At 41.4% G+C, this 17521-nt stretch overlaps 1 protein-coding gene across 6 annotated transcripts in view; it reads right to left on the bottom strand.

Moving 5' to 3' along the window:
* LOC147371657 (tubulin alpha-1C chain) overlaps window positions 1–17521 on the bottom strand; it is a 91432-nt gene that overhangs the window by 46650 nt on the left and 27261 nt on the right. For 2 of the 6 annotated variants that reach the window (XM_086399638.1, XM_086399635.1), the window contains 2 exons: window positions 5038–5118; window positions 2543–2618 (listed from right to left, as the gene is read on the bottom strand). The exons of 2 other annotated variants lie outside the window; for them this stretch is intronic. The gene's annotated coding sequence lies outside the window, so the exon portion shown is untranslated. Of the gene's footprint in view, window positions 1–2542; window positions 2619–5037; window positions 5119–8593; window positions 8671–17521 lie in introns of all 6 variants that reach the window. 2 more of the 6 variants (XM_086399634.1, XM_086399639.1) reach the window with 2 other exon arrangements.

The following is a 17521-nucleotide window of genomic DNA, read 5'->3' on the forward strand; positions in this document are numbered from 1 at the left end:
TGAGCAGGTGTTAAAGGATTATATATACCTTTGTAATTAACAGAAAAATTGGATAAAATAGCACTGGGCACGTATAGTCGTAATACTACCCTGTGTTTAGGTTATTACCTGTTACCCAGAGAGTATATTACAGAACGCCTTTCATCTGACCGGTTCAAAGTTCTTTCCAGTGTTAACCTCATACATTAAGGCATTTCAATTTAACAACTAACAAGCACTTTGGGGCAAGAGCCATGTCTTGCTTGCACTGCCTTTATGTTTTGCACAGTGTGTCCAACGGGTATTAGACAGTAGGTGCTCAGGGAATTATATATATATATATAGGCTGTGCTTTAATCCTGAGATTAGGCCTGCCTTTTTTGTCACATCTGAAGAAAATGGATAGTGGTACTTTGTGGACAGAAAATGAAAGTGGGGATATTGCAGCTTCTCTGATAATGACCATAGCAGCTGACTTTGCTAGACCAGAAACTATAAATACGTCACACAAATTATCTCATTTAAACCTCACCACAACCCTACAGGCTCGGTTTATTATTATTGCTATCGTTATTTTACATATGGCAAGGCATTATTCAAGTCACACAACTAATTGAGAGTCACATCAGGGACTTGAATCTAGAGAGAGATCCAGCTCCAAGGTGCATGCTCTGAAGTACATTCCTGCTCCAGAATATCTAATAATGACACTTCTAGTTCCATTTACTACCGTCTTTGAGGGGTTGCCTCACAACATAATATCTGGAGTGGGAGGGAGAGAGGGAAGAAAGTAAGCAGACACAGTTCATAAGGTACACATTTCGGTTTGCGTGGTTTTGATGTTCTTTCCTGTATGTTATCTCATTTAATCCCCATAGCACTGTCAAGTATGCTACTACTGTCTCTTATATATCTCTGGATATATCTCAGGAATATATCTCTGGAGAACGGGCTAATTTTTTAAAAAGTAAATGCTAAACTGAGAGGCAACAAATCTGATAACACTGTCCTTGCCCTAAGCATCTCACCTCCGCTGAGAGTGTTGGTACGAGTTCTTCTTGTGTTTCTTTCCTCTCTTACTAACACTCCAGTGAGCCATAAAGCTTATGCTTGTCTCTACTTGTCCCATAAATGCAGATACAATTAAGTGTTGACTCACTATGGAATAAGCCATTTCAAAAGCTGAGGCAAGGTAGAGAGGAAACAGTAAAAGGAAATGCTATGTGATGTAACAAAAAGAATGAATTAGATTTAAATATGTGGCTAAGAAAAGATCTCCACAAGGCATAGTAAATTAAAAAAAGAAAGAAAGGCGAGCAAGCTGCAGAATTAAAAGTACAACAATGGTACCATTTATGTTTTAGATACGAAACAGTGTAATACGAATACACACACATCTATGCAAACACACACAGAAAACAATTGGTTACACCTCAAATTGATAATAGGTTTATCCGGAGAGAGGACTGGGTCCAGGCTGAGGTGCACAGTATTGGCAGACTTCTTTGTTATCTTTTTATTAAATAATTTATTCAAATAATGTGTATATAAGAGAAAAAAAAAAAAGGACAGAAAAGAAACAAGTGATACTGTTAGAAAATGAAAGGTTAGCAACAAAAAGTAAATGATACAAATACACAAACTAACACCCACTGCCTCATTCGTGTCCATAAAAGACCAATAGATTAGAAGAGATTCCTCGTGCTGGCATTATCATGATCAATTGTATGGTTTTTTAAACGTAATGTTTCCTGACTCTACCAGAACTACAGGGCTGTGAAGTATACTAGGCTTGGAGCCAGATGACTGGGTCCAAGGCCTGACTGCATTTCTCTGTAACCTTGGGCTAATTTCTCAGGGCCCTAGTCTCCTTATCTATCAAGATAATAGTAACATACTTCAGAGGGTGCTTTGAGGAGTAAATGAAATAATGCTCAGGAAAGAACAACAAAATCATGCAGACTGATATTTATAAATGTGTTTGTGTTTTTCTTCCCATTCTCTCTCCTCCACTTCAGACAATGATTATTTTATGTACTTTTAGATGTCTGAATGCCCCACAGTGAGGCAGAGTTAAATTAACAAACCATTAATCTTCAGATAACATTTGCTAATAATAGGCCTACATTACTTGAAGCTATAGTTATGCACATGTGTAGTTTTTAAGCTTAAATAACCTGTATTCATGTATTTATTTTAAGGAATATATCTGTTTGATTCCATCTATAAAATATGTTCTTTTCTTATAAAACCTACTTTTGGTACAAAAACTACAGTATCCAAACAGAGAGGCCATTTAAAGTATAAGCCAAAAATGCATTACACTTTTTTTTTTTGCATCTTAAAATGTGCTTATTTGTGGTGCTACTAAAATTTCAGGCTGTTCTGAAATTTTAGTAGCCAATTATAAACCTTATAATAAAAAGGATTGCAAAAATAATATGAGAAATACTATCACCAATATAATTAAGCACAAAAGAGAAACATGAACACATTAATAAATATCAGTTGCCTACCACAGCAGCACGCCGCATGATCTAACTATTTTCAATTACAGCCTCACCTTTGAAACAGAGCCAGGTTCTCATCTGCTTTTGCTGGATGTGCCTATGTTCAAAGGCGTGGGGACCTGAAGATTTCTAGTGAAGTAAGTAAGAATCCAGTTTAAGTTGTTTTGCAGTTTGAGTTCAGAAGGGATTCATATTTAAAGGAACCAGTTCCAAGCAGACAAAGCACGCCTCCTCCCAAGCTCCTCCACACCACTAAACTGGGCTGTCATTTTAGAGGTGGGCGCTCATTGTTCACTTTCTTCTACTCTAATTAGACTTGACAGATTGCTCTTTCTAGCTAGACTGGCTATTGCCAAGAACAGAGAGGAAGAGATGAGGCCAACCTTGTCTTTATGCCCTTGGAATCAGCTCCCCACCCCCATTCCCAGTCCACAGACACAGAAAGGCATCCCCAGCCGCTCAAATCTGTTTTACTTCTCCTCTAGCCTCCTTCTTACTTGGCCCCTGGCAGTCTCAGCACTACTGACTTTTCTTACTTTCAATACTGTGAGAGTCAAACCCTCATGGGCTGTGTGAGTGGAATAAGTGTACACTAACATTTAATTTATATCTTGACATTAATACTCTTTTTTTTTTTCTCCTGCAGGCCTGGGGGAGGAAACAGACCAGCTTACTAAAGGGAAAGACACTGCAGTTCTACCCAGGAGCAGCAAATACTCAGTGCTTCATAAGACAGAGCTCTAGAAGGATTCAGGCCCTGGCACTGCATCCATGGTTCTGAAGCAAATCCCTCGCCCCCTGCCTTCAGTTTCCATTTCTGTAAAATGCCATCGATAATTCCTGAACCTTTATCATATCATGTTACACTGGTATTATATAAGAATTAGGTAATAAAATTTTAGGACTAGAAAGAATCTAAGAGATCATCTAGTCTAGTATCTTTCTTTGGAAGACTGAAAAACACAGGCTGAAAGGAGGAGGCGACAGGCGTAGTGTTATGAAATTAGTTCACAGGCTTTAAACACATGGTGCTGAACAATGGCTTGCTAATCAGCTTTGTCACTAACATGCCTTTTCCTGGTTTAGCCTATGCTTGATAAGAAGCTTTATTGGCCAGGAAAGCAACTTTCTTTCTCCAAGGAAGAAATTCCCCTCACCCAAGAGCTATGTTTTCAGAAATGCTTCCCTTTACTAAGAACCAACCCAATGCCAATGGTCTTGTGCTAGAACCTGAGTCACCTGAGGCCACATGCCTCTCACAGTGGCCCAGGATGACACTCAGTAGGCTGAGGTCTGGGGCCCTGCTCTCAAATAAGAGCGGGCCTGTCTTTGACCTAAGCCTGGCTGTGCCTACAGCCTCAAGAACTGTGCGCAGTAGAGACCGTCAGGAATTTCTTCTTGGAACAAATCTAGTGTTTCTAGGTTGGAATGTAAATCCCTTCATTTATCATTCATTCACTTACAACCTTTTAATAAAAGCCCATGTTTTGCTAATCCCCTGAAAGCTGATAAGACTACTACAATGAGTAGGACCCAGCCTCAAGGAGCTTTAGAAAGAACCAGAAGTGTAAATTGCTTAGGTGCAGTGCAGCACGGTGGGAACCAGGATGGAAGGAGGAGATGGTCAACTTGCCTTGGTGGGGGTTTAAGGAATCAGAAAAATGTCATAGAAGAGGTAATACTTGAGCTGAGCTTTGGGAAATGAAGGTTATTTTCCAGGTGGAGTGAGGCAAGTGCATAGCATTCAGATAGACAGTGAGTCCGGTGCTTGGTGGTGGTGATGGGGGAGGGAGCAGGGCTTTTTTGGTCTGCTTAGTATGAGGAAGTATCGCACTAAGCTGGAAATTTAGGTAGAGATCAGTGAAAACATTATATGACAAATGAAGAAGTTTAGATGTTATTGTGGCAGCTAATGGGGACCTTTGAAGAGTTTCAAATAGGGGAGTGCTGCTAAGTCGCTTCAGTCTGTCTGACTCTGTGCGACCCCATAGACGGCAGCCCACCAGGCTCTGCTGTCCCTGGGATTCTCCAAGCAAGAACACTGGAGTGGGTTGCCATTTCCTTCTCCAATGCATGAAAGTGAAAAGTGAAAGTGAAGTCACTTAGTCATGTCCGACTCTTTGCGACCCCATAGACTGCAGCCTACCAGGCTCCTCCACCCATGGGATTTTCCAGGCAAGAGTACTGGAGTGGGGTGCCATTGCCTTCTCCAAATAGGGGAGTAACATGATCCAAACTGCGGTTTTGAAAGATGGCTCTGATGGCAGCGTAGAAGATAGAACGGGAAGAGGTAGGAAGAAGCAAGACCCAAGACAGAAAGACAATGCAAAAATTTAGTTGAGACAAGACAGCTAATTCAATCTCTTTAAAGAGCCAGGAGGGGGAATTCCCTGTGGTTCAATGGTTAGGACTCCATACTTCCCCTGTACGGGACCCAGGTTCAATTCCTGGTACAGAGACTAAGATCCTGCAAACCACAAGGTGTGGTCAAAAAATTAATTTTAAAAAGATTTCAATGGGAAGGATCAAGGAAGGGGAACTGTTTTACTTTCCAAGAGGCTTCAACTACACGCAGTGTGTGGACCTTGTCTGGATCTTGATTCAAACAGGCCAGCTGCAAACAGAACATCTGGAAGAAAAACACAGTATTAGATAATATTACAGAGAAGGCAATGGCACCCACTCCAGTACTCTTGCCTGGAAAATCCTATGGACAGAGGAGCCTGGTAGGCTGCAGTCTATGGGGTCGCTAGGAATTAGACACGACTCAGTGACTTCACTTTCACTTTTCACTTTTATGCACTGGAGAAGGAAATGGCAACCCACTCCAGTGTTCTTGCCTGGAGAATCCCAGAGATGGGGGAGCCTGGTGGGCTGCCGTCTATGGGGTCGCACAGAGTCGGACACGACTTAAGCGACTTAGCAGCAGCAGCAGCAGCAGATAATATTAAGGTGTTCTTGTTAACTTGGTTAGGTGTGAAAATGCTACTGTGGTAGTATAATACAACAGCATACTGAAATGTTTATGAGTGACATGTCATGATGTCTGGATTTGCCCCAAAACATGGTAGAAATAATAGATGAAGTAGCTATGGCAGAAAGTTAATTATTATTCAGCTCAGATGATGGATATGTAGGGTTTTATTATACTCCATGTATATCTGAAAATCTTCAAAATAAAAAGCTAACATTTTGGTAAAGGATCATGAGATGCTAAGGCTTCCCAGGTGGCCCAGTGATAAAGAACCCACTTGCCAATGCAGATGTGGGTTCGATCTCTAGGTTGGGAAGATCCCCTGGAGAAGGAAATGGCAACCCACTCCAGTATTCTTGCCTGGAAAATCCCACGGACAGAGGAGGTTGGCAGGCTACCTACCATCCATGGGGGTCACAAAAGAGTGGGACACAATTTGGCAAATAAACAATGAGATGCTAAATTATAGCATAGCATTATAAAGGAATTATAATGAGAATGGAGAGGAGAGAGCTATGAGAAATACTAAACAGGCAGAATGAACAGTACTCAGTGACTGATTATAAGTGGTTAGTGAAACTGAAGAACTGCAGTGACTTCCAGTTTTTTGCTTGGGTGGGTGGGGAGATAGCAAAGAGTTTACTCTTTCAGGGATGCAGAATTGGACTCTCAGTGAAACATCAACTTAGTGCTGTGTAGTAGACAATTGGACACACAGATTTTTAAAGCTCAGGAGAGCACCTGGGGCTGGTGGTGTGGATTTGTGAGCTGTCAGCTCACCAGCAGTTAGGTGATAATTCAAAGCATTGAAGGAGCATGGCAGGTGAGAAGGGAAGATGGCGGAGGAAGAAGCCCAAGGCATACTTACATTTAAGAAGTGGGGATAGGGAGACTTACAAAAGAGATTAAGAAGAATGGCCAGAGGCGTATGAGGAGAAACAGGGAAAAATAATTTCTGGAGAATCTGTGAAGAAACAATGGGTCAATAGAATCAAATGTCCCAAGTTAAAACATGAAACCCATTGGATTTAGCATCTAAATGATAATTGCCAAAGAACATTCAGTAGAGTATAATTTGAAGAGGGGAGAATAAGTGAAGCCTGGAAGATGAGGGCGTGGGTTGGATGGTCTTCATGGCAAGAGGGAGGTGGCTAGAAATGGTTTTTAAATGGATTAGTTCTAGTCCAGTGGGATGATCAATTACCTCTGCTCAAGGGGGTCAGTAGAAGTGAATTCGTGAGAGAAGAAAACAAAACAAAAAAACAAATTTTAGTTAAGGCAAGGAAGAGAAGGGTATATTCTGTAGAGATTAAGAATGTAGGGTTGAAAAAAAAAAATAGAATATAGGGTTGGTCCAATAAAGCAAAGATTTCAGATGGCATTAGGAAGAGCGTTTACAAGAAGATCAGCAGTGTCTGAGAGTCACAGGGGCAGAAGGGGACTCTTGACTTCTGGTTGGCATACTTTAGCAACCTCTTCAACAGTTATCCATATATAATTCTGTCTGCTCTCTGCCATCATGGAGGTATTGAATCTGGAAAATGTTTATAAAGTATAGCTTTGGTCAGGTCAAACCCTTGCCCTAAAATTTTCATTAGCTCCTAATACCTACTGAATTAGGTTTAATACAGATATTGAAAGCCTTTCCATAATCTGATTCCAACCTGTTTTTATCAGCCTGATCTTTTGGTGTTTGTTTGCTTGTTTTTGTTATGTTTTATTTTTCTTCTCATACACCTTCCTTCTAGGATGCTAGGTTATTTGATATTCTCTGATTATATCAATTATATGAAATATTATAGGAAAAGGGCTGAGAAGTGTCTAGCATATAGTAGCATTCCACAGATGTTAGTTTTGGGATACTGAACTATTTATAATTCCCCTCTAACCATTTCATTCCGTTTTCTTTACCCTAAAGTCTCTTTCCACCTTCTTCAAGTCATATAGCAAGATTCAGCTCAGGTGTCATTTATTCTAGGGAGACTTTCCAGGGTTCTCAGGCTGTGGGTGCCCTTGTCTGGGCTTCTGCAGCAAGCCCACATCTCCTGACACTCAGCCTATTAGACCTGTTTATATGCCTGTTTCCTCATTAGAATATAAATTTCCTGATGGCCAAGGCTGAATTTTTTTTTAACATATTATAGCATCAGTACTCAGTACAGTACAAGGCACTATATATGTATTTTAAAAACTGATGTACTTAACAAAGGGCTTCCCTTGTAACTCAGTCAGTAAAGAATCTGTCTGCAATGCAGGAGACCAGGTTCGATGCCTGGGTTGGGAAGATCCCTGGAGAGGGAAATGGCAACACACTTCAGTATTCTTGCTTGGAGAATCCCATGGACAGAGGAACCTGGCAGAGGAACCACAGAGCCGCAAGAGTTGGACACGACTGAGCGACTAAACTACCACCATATTGAATAAAACTTCACTTCCTCTCTTCTTTAAGTACATTTATGTGATGTGTGATATGGTTTCTTCTATGATATCTTCGCTCTACTCCTGAATGGAAGTGGACATTATTTTTGTCACCACAGTGTCCCTTCCTGTTCTTTTGGCAACAGGCTTGATTTTCTTCCTGAATTCTCTGCTCTTGAGGTTTGTGATCTGGATGAGGCTTCCCCAATACCCTGTCCCAGGGTGGAGGAAAAGACACAGGCCTAAATCAGCCAGTTATTGTCTGTTTCTGGTGGCCTAACTGGTTTAGGGGAGCCATGTGCTCTGAGCCTTTCCAATCACAGTAAATCTCAGGACTTTCTTCAGTTACTAGAAGAGGAATTCTTTTCTTTCTCTCCCTCTTTCTTCCACACATGGTCAGTAGGGCACAGGGCTACAGTCATTTTCATACCACAAGAGATAAATCTGTTTGAAAATAAAGGCAGTAGTTGGAGAGAAGACAACCAAGAGAAAGAGAGAGAAACAAAATCTTGGTGATGGAAACAGAAAAGAATTCAGCTATGTTTGGAAAGAAAACTATTGCTTGTCAGTTTGTGTAGGGTTTTCTGTCATTTGCAACAAAACCACCTTCACTAATATTTATGGGTAACAAGTACACTACTTGACACATGAGACTATTCAACAAATGTGTGTTTCGTAGATAAATAAGTTGTGAGGAGCAGCAGTTACTTACTGCGATTTGATCATCCTTCTGGAGATGGATAACCGTGATGTATTCACAGCCACGTGAATACACTTAACGCCACTGAACTGTGCACAGAAAGATGGTTAAAATAGTTAACTTTATGCTGTATGTTTTACTCCACTGGAAAAAATGAATAAGAGAAAGGAAAAGATCATCACTGGACTGGAAATAAAGGTTTACAGTCCATTTATCACATGAAAACATAGGGAGAGGAAAGCTTGCTGCATTGTACCAGTAATACAGGTAATCATTCTCTGCTTTTAGAAATGCATCCTAGGGAAATAACTAGGTAAGTATACAAAGCATGTCTATCTGAACATTATTTGCAATATCAATAGGGACTAGCTAATAAAATTCTATTCAGAGAATAGAATATTATATAGTCATTAAAATAAGGTAGACTTATGTGTCACTTCTTATGAATATATATGTCAGAGTGCTATTGGAATTATATTAATGTCAAATAGTTTCACAAAAATAATGTAAGACTTTTATGAGATTTAAGGGCTTCCCTGATAGCTCAGTTGGTAAAGAATCTGCCTGCAATGCAGGAGACCCTGGTTCAATTCCTGGGTCAGAAGATCTGCTGGAGAAGGGATAAGCTACCCATTCCAGTATTCTTGGGCTTCCCTTGTGGCTCAGCTGGTAAAGAATCCACTTGCAATGAGGGAGACCTGGATTTGATCCCTGGGTTGGGAAGATTCCCTGGAGAAGGGAAAGGCTACCCACTCCAGTATTCTGACCTGGAGAATTCTATGGACTGAGCAACTTTCACTGTTATGAAATTTATGAATTAGAACCAAATGGTTGGAAGGAAGAACCTCATTCAGTGGATGGTAGGAGGTAAAAAAGCTCACTCAAAAAAGAACTTACCAAAAAAAAAAAAGAATTTACCATATTTCACTGAACTTCAGATATCACTGTTTGTGAGGTACTTCCTGATTTCAGAGATATTAAAATGTGAAAAACTATACAGCAGAAAATTGTGCATAAAGATAAGTGGGATGAAGGGAAATAAAGGACATGAAAATCATTAGATAAGGTAAACTCGAAAGCCAAAATGTTATAAGATTTATGGAATAAAATTATTTCATATGTAGTAAAAGGAAGCTTTGAGGAGGAGAAGGCACGGCAACTCACTCCAGTACTCTTGCCTGGAGAATTCTATGGATAGAGGAGCCTTGCAGGCTAAGTCCATGGGGTCACAAAGAGCCAGCCATGACTGAAGTGACTTAGCACACACGCATGTAAGATGGCCACAAAACCATGTGCTGAAGACTGATTTTGTAACTAAACTAAATTAGGAAGCAAGCAACTCTCCCTGGCTGTTTTGAACACTGCATATTAGGTAATAGTGAGTGTTAATTCATTTACATTTGAGAGGTTTCTTTCTCTACTTTTTCTTAAGTGGAGGCCAGGCTTATAATTTTAGCTTCGCCTTCTCCCGCTTTAAGAAGGAGTTTGGCAGCTGAAGAGAGATAAAGAGGAATGGGAGTGACGAACTGCTAATACTCAAAGAGGTCAAATGTCTACATTTTTCTTGTAAACAGAAAGTACGGAACTCAAGACTTCCCTAAAAGTGTTCAGTATCTCTTCCCATCTTGTTTAAAGTAGCCTCACAAGTTAGGAATTTGACCAGCTGTCTAGGGGGAAATGGGCTTTTAAAACGTCAAGCATTCTCTCTCCATCTGGCTCTCTCTCCCTCTGTCTCTCTCTCACACACACATATTCACAGATTTCAGTGTTTAGCAACACACCATACATATGCTATTTACTCACATAGCTTGTTCCTTATTTTCAGTTATTTCTGTCCTCGGTGGAGAGGGAGGTATTTGGGAAGGCAAATTGCTCTTGGTTATTACTATGACTCACAATGAGTCAAGTCAGGCACCCAGGACCACTGCCACCAGCAACTGCTGTATCCAGAGCATCATCACAAGGACCTCACATCTGATGTAATTACTGACCACAGACAGAGGGACTTCACCAAAAGCCACAGCTATGGGTCTAGGCAAAATGCACTGGTAAATAAATTTACCTCATAGGATGTCAGATCTGAAGGAAACCTAAAGAACACGTCAGCCCTGAAATTCCTAACGCCTGTCAAGCAACAAACTCATCTTAGAAGCTTTTGAAATATCTTGGGGTGAGATCCCAGGATTGCTTATTTTTCAAAAAGCTTCACATGCAATTCTACTGTATGTTAAAGGTTAAGAATGGCTGTTCTAATTCCATTCCTCTTATCTTACAGATAGTGACCTGGGGCCCAGAGAGGTGCTGCCTTGCTCAGGATCACACACCTTGTTAAGAGCAGAAAAAAGACAAGAACTCAAACCTCCTGATTCTTGGCCTGGAGTCTTTATCCTTACACTACTGTCCTGCCCCACTGACTGTTTTCTGAATATTTACTATTATTACTTCCTAATACAATTGAAAATGTATAACCATTGGTTATTTAATGACAAATCATGAAGTTGCAAAATCTAGCATTTATAAAAGAAGTCAGTCACAAAAGATCATATATTCTATGAATCCTTTTATATGAAATGTCCAAAGTAAACAACCCCACACTGATAGGAGTAAACTAGTAAATTACCAGGAGCTGGCAGAAAGGGTAGAAATGGGCTTCTTTGGGGAGGTGGTGAAAAATGTTCTAAAATTAATTGTGGCAATGTTTGTGTAACTCTGTGAATGTATTTCCACTGAATTGTACACTTTCAAGATATGAATTGTATGGTATATGAATTATATCCCAATAAGATTGTTTTTAAAAAATCTAGCACTAACTTCTCACTGGATTCTGAAAGATAATTTAAATTGTTTACTTAATTTATTTTTCAACATATCTCTAAAATAATACATAGTTTCCAAATGGATCTTATCCTTTAATTTAGTTTATCCCTACTTAGGTATATTTCCCAGCACCCCATACCCTCAAAGAGATTAATCTTCCCAGAGCTTAGTCTGGCATTTAGGATCCTTGTTCTTCTTGCCACCAGACATGGTGCCTTTGCCAAGATTGTTCCCTCCACTGAGAAGGCCAAATTGTGTGTTCAAGGCTGGCTCATACATCATCTCTTCAAGGGCCCTTTGTATCCCCCACACTGGAGGCTGTCTGTCTTTCAGGGTGTAAGAGGTGACTTTTAAAAAGAAATGTACGTATTTACTTATTTTTGGCTGTACTGGGTCTTTGTGCTATGTGCAGACATTCTCTCTAGTTTCGGGGAGCAGGGGCTACTCTCTAGTTTCGGTGCATGGGCTTCTCATTGCAGCGGCTTCTCCTGTTGTGGAGCATGTGCTCTGGGTCACACGGGCTTTAGCAGTTGTGGCATGTGGGCTTAGTTGCCTCATGGACCGGAGAACAAACCTGTGCCCCCTGTGTTGGCAGGTGGACTCTTAACCATTGGACCACCATGGAAGTCCTAAGAAGTGACATCTTGATCAAATGTTTAGATACCACATAACAAGGTCATCAGTCTTCCAGCCTGAAATCTTTGGGCCCTCACCAACCACTAGTGATCCCTGTCACTAAGTTAACACCACCTTTAATTTTTCTTATTGCATCACCTGAGGTCTAGCACTAAATTCTGTGTCGGTTACTTTGTTTTTTGCTTTCTTCTGCCCATTATGCTATCCCCTTCTCCCCCTCCATCTTATTCCCACCTTCTCAATCCCATCCCCATTCCTAACTCCTTCCTTCAGTTCAGTTCAGTTGCTCAGTTGTGTCCGACTCTTTGTGACCAGCATGCCAGGCTTCCCTGTCCATCGCCAACTCCCGGAGTTCACTCAAACTCATGTGCATCAAGTTGGTGATGCCATCCAGCCATCTCATCCTCTGTTGTCCCCTTCTCCTCCTGCCTCCAATCCCTCCCAGCATCAGAGTCTTTTCCAATGAGTCAACTCTTCGCATGAAGTGGCCAAAGTATTGGAGTTTCAGCTTCAGCATCAGTCCTTCCAATGAACACCCAGGACTGGTCTCCTTTAGGATGGACTGGTTGGATCTCCTTGCAGTCCAAGGGACTCTCAGGAGTCTTCTCCAACACCACAGTTCAAAAGCATCAATTCTTCGGCGCTCAGCTTTCTTCACAGTCCAACTCTCCCATCCATACATGACCACTGGAAAAACCGTAGCCTTGACTAGACAGACCTTTGTTGGCAAAGTAATATCTCTGCTTTTGAATATGCTATCTAGGTTGGTCATAACTTTCCTTCCAAGGAGTAAGCGTCTTTTAATTTCATGGCTGCAGTCACCATCTGCAGTGATTTTGGAGCCCAAAAAAACAAAGTCTGACACTGTTTCCACTGTTTCCCCATCTATTTCCCATGAAGTGATGGGACCAGATGCCATGACCTTCGTTTTCTGAATGTTGAGTTTTAAGCCAACTTTTCACTCTCCTCTTTCACATTCATCAAGAGGCTTTTTAGTTTCTCTTCACTTTCTGCCATAAGGGTGGTGTCATCTGCATATCTGAGGTTAATTGATATTTCTCCCGGCAATCTTGATTCCAGCTTGTGCTTCTTCCAGCCCAGCGTTTCTCATGATGTACTCTGCATAGAAGTTAAATAAGCAGGGTGACAATATACAGCTTTGACGGACTCCTTTTCCTATTTGGAACCAGTCTGTTGTTCCTTGTCCAGTTCTAACTGTTGCTTCCTGACCTGCATACAGGTTTCTCAAGAGGCAGGTCTGGTGGTCTGGTATTCCCATCTCTTTCAGAATTTTCCACGGTTTATTGTGATCCACACAGTCAAAGGCTTTGGCATAGTCAATAAAGCAGAAATAGATGTTTTTCTGGAACTCTCTTGCTTTTCCTTCCTTCATACCTGGCAAATTCTTACTAAATATTCAGAACTCTGGAAAAATGTCATCTCTTCCAGGAAGGCTTCTCTGATGCCTCCCTTCTCCCTTAAGATGGTAGGTAGCCAAACTAAAGTAATGGCAAGGAAGTATAAAGAAATGGACAACTGTGAAAAGTATTGCAGAGATCAAATTGGTAGAACTTGCTCATGTGAAATAAGTATAAAAATAAATCAAAGATTATACAGAATAAACAGTGAACTTGAGAATAAGAATTGGTAACAATTTAGAGTAATTTCATACATGTTTTTCTAAGCTTTGTGTCAATCTTTAATTGGTGGATTTTAGTAAGAGGGATCTTCTATATCCTGCCAGGCACATCTTCCTTAAGCATTCCTTTTCTAATGGGATATCCCCATATTGTTTTATTGATCCAGGGCCTTTAATGACTCCCTCCCTGCTGCTGCACAAGCCTAAATTCTGCTCTGCTTTAAAGGACTTCATAGCCAGTCCAGCCCCTCCCTTCAGCCCCACACAGCTGTGGTCAGGCTGAGTGCTTCCTCCTCCTGCACAGGTCTTGCTCACTCTTGCTTCCAGCTCTTTTGCCTCCTTTTTGCCTGAGGTGGTCTTTTCTCTGTGCACATTTCAGAGACAATTCAAGGCTCAGCTTCAAGAAACCCTGCCTGCCTGATCCATGGCTCCCTGTGCCTCCTGAACTTCTGAAGCATTCACAGTTGATAGCATCTAATTTAGCTCTTGATTTTATATGTGCATCTAACATAATTTACAATCATTTTAATGTGTGTCAGACACGTTTCACCCAACTAGACTATAAATTTACGGAAGGTGGGAATCATGATGTATAGTTCCTTAAGATCATAAATTCTGGAATCAAACTACGCTCAAATCCTGCCTGTCCCACTTGCCAGCTGTATGACGATGGGCAAATGACTACCTTCTCTGTGCCTTAGTTCCTAATGTTTAAGATGGACATGGTAACGGGACCTGTCTCACAGGAGTGGCTATAAGGGCAAATGAGGCAGCTCATGTGCTAATGCTCAGCTGATGCTTGGCACACTGTAAGAACTCAGTAAACACCAGCTATTACCATTAACCTCCCTACTACTGGGCATATCACTTAACACTGAGTCACTGCGTCACTGCGTGCGTGCTCAGTCGTGTCCAACTCTTTGCAACCCCATGGATGGTAGCCCGCCAGGCCCCTCTGTCCAAGGGGTTTCCCAGGCAAGAATACTGGAGTGGGCTGCATTTCCTTCTCCAGGGGATCTTCATTGGCAGGCAGATTCTTTACCACTGAGCCACCTGGGAAGCCACTGAGTAGATGCCTAAAAATTAATTTTTGCTGACTTAGTTGGTCACATGTAAATTTCTTCTTTTTATTGTCTTTTACTTTTTGGCCATGTGACATGTGAAATCTCAGCTCCCTGGTCAGGGATCAAAGTCAGACCCCTGCAGTGGAAGCACGGTGTCTTAACCACTGGACCGCCAGCAAAGTCCCTTACATTTCTTTTAGATTCCTGAAAGAATCAGAAATTCTTGTGTTGAGGCAAAAGGGTGTATTTATACAGATATTAATCATTTTAAAACATTTATGTGGACAATTTTACCTCTCCAGTTTTGAAGAATATCTCATCATTACCCCATATATGCCCTCACCTAGGTCCTGGAGACCAGGTGAGGAAAGCAAGAGGATTACCTCCCTTCCTCTATAAGGAAACAGGGAATAAGCATTGGATGACAAGATACAACTCAGACGCCTGGAGGATTCTGGGTGCTAGCTACCAGCCATCTGCTAAGAATCCAAACTAAATAGTCCCCATTTGTGTCATTCTTGTGTTTGACTGTGTGTACCCCAAAGAAATAAACATAAATTACTATATTGGCCTGTTGGTAGTTGAGGCGACAGTATGTCTAGTAGAGTACAAGATGATGATAAAGGTGAGAAGAAGGTAATTAAAGACCCAAGGCTGAGCTCTAGACAAACACTATTATTATGTTTTATATTATACCAATTACCATGCATGCCCCTCCCACAGTGTTCTACAAATTAAATGGTTTCAATCAGTTTATCTGGAAGAGCCATTACCTTAAGTCCTTTGTGGTCCCTGGACTGCATCCTGGTAAAATCCTTGGGACTCAGGTTACTACAAAGAACAAACTTACTGCAGGTGGGGGGACATGAGACTTCAGCAGATGATACTACAAGTGTGGGATATGTGTGGATCCATACCATAATAAAAGATCATAGAATGTGAATTGCTTTGTAAAAGTATCCTCTAGGGCTATTCCTCTTCTTTTATACTTAAGTGTTATATTTTCCAAATGAAATATTAAGAAAATAAGAGCTGGTGGAAAAACAGAATTGATTTATTTGTTTTAGGATGAGATGATATAAGACAGAGGCTGGAAGGTAATTGTACTGAGTCAGAATCCCACCTGCTAACTGTTCCCTTTGTCCAAAACCTCTGATGGATGAGGGGCCAGAGCTGTCAGGTAAGGTGGGAATCACACACAGATGGATGGGAAGTTAGGGTTTCGTGACAAGAGTGAGCACCTGGCTCCCAGTCCTGTTGCGCCACCACTTGGCACTTCCTCTTTGAACAGATCGCTCCACTTTTCCTCATTAGTAAAATGACCAGTGAGGAACAGGAAAATCATCTCTAGAGTTCTTTCTAGCCCCGCCATTTTAGGATTCTGTTGTGTCTAAGAAGATCTATGTCTAACTCCACATTGTAGATTTGCTGTTGTTTAGTCACCAAGTCCTGTCCAACTCTTTTGCCACCCCATGGACTGTAGCTGGCCAGACTCCTCTGTCCATGGGATTTCCAAGACAAGATTTCCCCTCCAGGGGATCTTCCTGACCCAGGGATCAAACGCACATCTCCTGTATTGGCAGGCAGATTCTTTACTGCTGAGCCACCAGGGAAGCCCATAGTGTAGATTCAGTTCAGTTCAGTTCAGTCACTCAGTCGTGTCCGACTCTTTGCGACCCCATGAACCACAGCACACCAGGCCTCCCTGTCCATCACCAACTCCTGGAGTTTACCCAAACTCATGTCCATTGAGTCGGTGATGCCATCCAACCATCTCATCTTCTGTCGTCCCCTTCTCCTCCTGCCTTCAATCTTTCCCAACATCAGGGTCTTTTTAAATGAGTTAGCTCTTCGCATCAGGTGGCCAAAATACCAGAGTTTCAGCTTCAACATCAGTCCTTCCAATGAACACCCAGGACTGATTTCCTTTAGGATGGATTGGTTGGATCTCCTTGCAGTCCAAGGGACTCTCAAGAGTCTTCTCCAACACCACAGTTCAAAAGCATCAATTATTCGACGCTGAGCTTTCTTTATAGTCCAACTCTCACATTCATACATGACTACTGGAAAAACCGTAGCCTTGACTAGACGGATCTTTGTTGACCAAGTAATGTCTCTGCTTTTACTCTTCACCTAAAAACTTGATCTTTCTCTCTCCCCTCCCCTGCTCTCTTTCTTCTTCCCCAAACCTCCCAGCATGCACACACTGTCCCTTTCTCCCTCTGACTTACATTTCAGAATCTGAAAAATATTCCCTAGCCTGTAATTACTGGTTAACAATGTTTTCCCCTGGTGGTTTCTAGGAGGCATTTGCTGAAAGTTTGAACTTAAATCTGTAGTTTCCAAGGAGGAGGAAGATGATGGTACTGAATGTTTGGCCATGTAGAGCTGTCTCAGGGCAGTTTCTCTACAGAAACTGAACAGTGGTTCCACATAAAGCTAATGACTATACCAATTCACCACTTCCCTTTAAATGGTCCCTTAGAATTAGGATTGCTCTAACGTCTCCATAATTGTCTTAAATCACTGGGTCTTTCAATACCGTTCTCTGATATAATTTCTAAGTAGGCAGTCAGCATAAAAAAGGACTAGGTCAGCTCTCTTTGTGTGTCAGGACTTGGCAGCCCAGCTCCTCTGTGATGTGTCTCCTGGCAGCCACCCAGCCTAGCTATCAACAATAAAAGCTTCTGTTTGTGATTCCAGTAAGTCATAAATAAATCTCCTCAATCCCACCTGCTTTCTGAGAAGAGCTTCAACCGTGTTCTTTATCTTGGGGTTAAAAGA

This window comes from Bos grunniens, chromosome 5 (assembly GCF_055505025.1).
Source record: "Bos grunniens cultivar Pamir isolate PY7600 chromosome 5, Bosgru_T2T1.0, whole genome shotgun sequence".
NCBI classification, from domain to species: domain Eukaryota; kingdom Metazoa; phylum Chordata; class Mammalia; order Artiodactyla; family Bovidae; genus Bos; species Bos grunniens.